Genomic DNA, 3,215 nt, shown 5'->3' with positions numbered 1-3,215 from the left:
CCCCAGACCTTCTGGCGCCTAAGTATTGATCATCATCAACTAATCAGAATTGTGCACAGCTGATTGCATACCCTAGGATGCCCCTCCCTCACCTGGCCTTTAAAATACTCAGCTGAGATTCCTCAGGGAGTTTGGGTTTTTTTGGGGGGGGGGGGCACAAGCCACACGTTTTCCTTACTTGGCTCTGCAATAAACATTTCTCTGCCCCAAACTCCCACATTTGGGGTTTGGTTTTGTTTTGTTTTGTTTTGTTTGGTTTTGTTTTTGGCCTCACTGTGCATTGGGCACATGAACTTGTATTTGGTAACAATTTTTTCCCCTGGCAGTCTGAGTGAACCTGGGCCTAAAAACAAGGTAACTTCAAGACAGACTCAGATGGACTCTGTGACTCTTGCCTCACCTGCTTGGTGAAATTGCAGCCCAACTTTGATTGGCTATTGTCGTCATGGCCAGTTTTCCCACATGGCGTTTTCCATTTGCTTGTTAGCCTCTCCCATATTCCTTAAGCTACACAACTTCAAAGCAGCACTTTTGTTTGCATTTTTGCTCTTTTTTTTTTTGGTCCAATACTCCCTAGGATAAGGGCCATGGCGAATTGGGCCAGGTAAATTAGAATCAGTCTCTGCTGTCCCCCAAAGTAGCTCTTCTATTTGAAATGGGCTCATGGTCTTTGGATCCAGCTTATGCCTGACTCTTCCTTGAAAGTGAGTTCTTCATGCTCCTCCTTGGTTCCCCCTGCAAAGAGTCTCCTGACAGCCCACCCCATGGGTTCCCTAAGCACTTCTAAGTTCCTGGTGAACACAGTCTACATTAAACTATGATGACATTAGTAATTACTATGACCCCCACTTCCCATCCTCTTCAATCACAGTATTTTGTGCGTTGTAGTCCCTGAAATGTGATCAGGATTCCAGCCCAGCAGTGTTTCCACGGCTCAGGGGCTGGACAGACTAGGGCCGTGCTGTGTTCTGATGGGAGGCCGACAGCACCCAAGCCAAGTCGGTCCCTATGTCTTGCTGGCACTAGGGGGTGCTATCTTGTTTGGCTCTTTTGTCAGTTTTGCTTTAGCCTTTGAATGCGTGGGCCTGCTGCGTTCACATCTTGAGTGGACAAGAAAAGCGACATGAATACGATTGTGGAAGGGCAAGCCGGGTCTGTGTGACCAGCTGTCTGGTTTTCCCTCCGTGGGGAGCGTTAGTGCCGATTCCCAGGCTCAACCTCCAGAGCCCAGGCTGGAAGGCAACCGAGAACGTGCATTTTAGTAAGCACTCAGGTGACAGTGGTACAGTTGTTCCAAAAGCCAGACTTGGGGAAGCAACAAATAGATTTTTAAATCATCTTTTCTTTCAGATGTGTCTGCTGACGCTCACTCATGGTGGCGTTACTCCCCTGGGCCGCTGATCTCTGAGTGGGTGCTCACATTTGTTAGAGCTTCACCTGTGGAGATCTTCCAGGCTCAAACTGGGAGTGCACTCTTCAGGGAAGATTTGCATCTGCTTCTGCCAAGAGCCACGGGAACTTGGAACTTGGAACTTCCTAGACCTCTTCCAGGATTCTGGCTTAATGGAAGGGTTTAAGTTTCGGCTCCCCACTCCTTGCTGCTGGCCCAAGGGTTGGTGTCTGGATCGCCACACTGCTGCCATCATTTGCTCTCAGGCAGTTCTGTTCCTCTTGGCTTGAACTTCTGTTTATAGTTTACAACTTTCTGCATAAGCCACTGTCATCTCCTGCCTTGGCTATTGCAGCAGTGTCCAAACTGGTCTCCCTGCTTTTTCCTTGGCTCTTTAAAATCTGTCCCCAAAACAGGTAATCTTTTAAAGACCAAAGATTATTCTCTCTTCTGATAAAAATACTTTCCATTGCTCTTAAAATTAAATCTAAACTTGTTACCATGGTCTACAGCAGACACCACAACTTTTCTACTGGGCACCCTGGTTATTCCCTTGGGGGCCACCACTTCTTCTGGGTACCAAGTATCCCGCCAGGACGTAGAGCCCTAGAGATGCCAAGGCACATGTATCTCCTATTTATGTGTGTGCCTAGGAGGAAACTTATGCCCTAACACCAAAATGTTTTGAGTGTCACTATTTTTCAGTCTCCTTTCTCTGGGATTTGGGCACAGGTTCACAGAGGAGAGGATTTTGGGAGACTGGGGGTATCAGTAGGGAAGGAGGTGTGTCTGAATAATAGCACTGCGCGGCACTGAGAACCATCCTTCTGACTGACAGCAGAGACCTCGCTTTTGAAGCAAGCTTGCTTTCCCCAAATCTTCCTCCCAAGAGGCTTCTCAATCTCTCAAGCAAATAGAGCCAACCTGATCCTATGTCCAGATAGGTTTAGATATATTTGAACAATCTGAGTTTTAACCTGTTCCCTGCTACTGTCACCTACTTTAAAAAAAATTCTATAATTAACCCTGCCCCCACCCCAATGTTTTCCCCCAAATTGTCTGCACACGTTTTCCAGGGACCAAAAGAGATACATTGTTCTTCCTGTATGGGGCTTATTAGTAGGTGCATTAAAAAAAAAACAATCCTTAAGTTCTATTCTTATTTGAGATGCTTTGGTAAGAATGAAACTACCTGCTCTCTGACGGGTGGGACAGCAGCAGTTCTCTGAGATTCGTAAGTGAGTTGCTTGCTGGTAGCCGAGAACCTGAAATTCACATCAGTTAATTCAACCTTATGAAAGAATCTATCAGGAGGTAAAATCAATAATGCAGATAATTCAAACGTTCTACCAGCCCACACGTAATTTTTACTAGCTTATTTCTCCCCAGCACTGCCTTTGCAACATAGATAATAAAATCAAATCCTGGCTCTCGTATTCATGGCTTGTTCCTGGATTTGGTCATATGGTTGTTTATGAGGGAGTTCTAAACTGGGGAGGGAGTATTTTTCACCCTCTTCCCAGCAACTGTTCTTTTTTTCTCAGTTCTAAATAGGATTCCTCACAGCATAGATGCTGCTTGGAACTGGAAATCTTCTCTCAAGGCCTTTATTAATCTTCATTTTCCTCCCATGAACAATAGGAGAGCACGCTTATCTTTCCCGTAGAGGGTTTGCCCTTGGAGAAGCCCTCGTGGGCTCTCCCCCCAGGGCCACGACAGGTGCAGCTACTTAGACGTTTGCAGGTAGCCAGCCCAGGGGGACAGCTGTCAAATGGGAGATCAGCATTGCGATCAATGCGTGGACTTTGGTGTCATACGGACCTAG

Source organism: Camelus ferus, chromosome 25 (genome assembly GCF_009834535.1).
Source record: "Camelus ferus isolate YT-003-E chromosome 25, BCGSAC_Cfer_1.0, whole genome shotgun sequence".
Lineage (NCBI taxonomy): Eukaryota > Metazoa > Chordata > Mammalia > Artiodactyla > Camelidae > Camelus > Camelus ferus.
Note: the sequence above shows the minus strand (reverse complement) of the source record.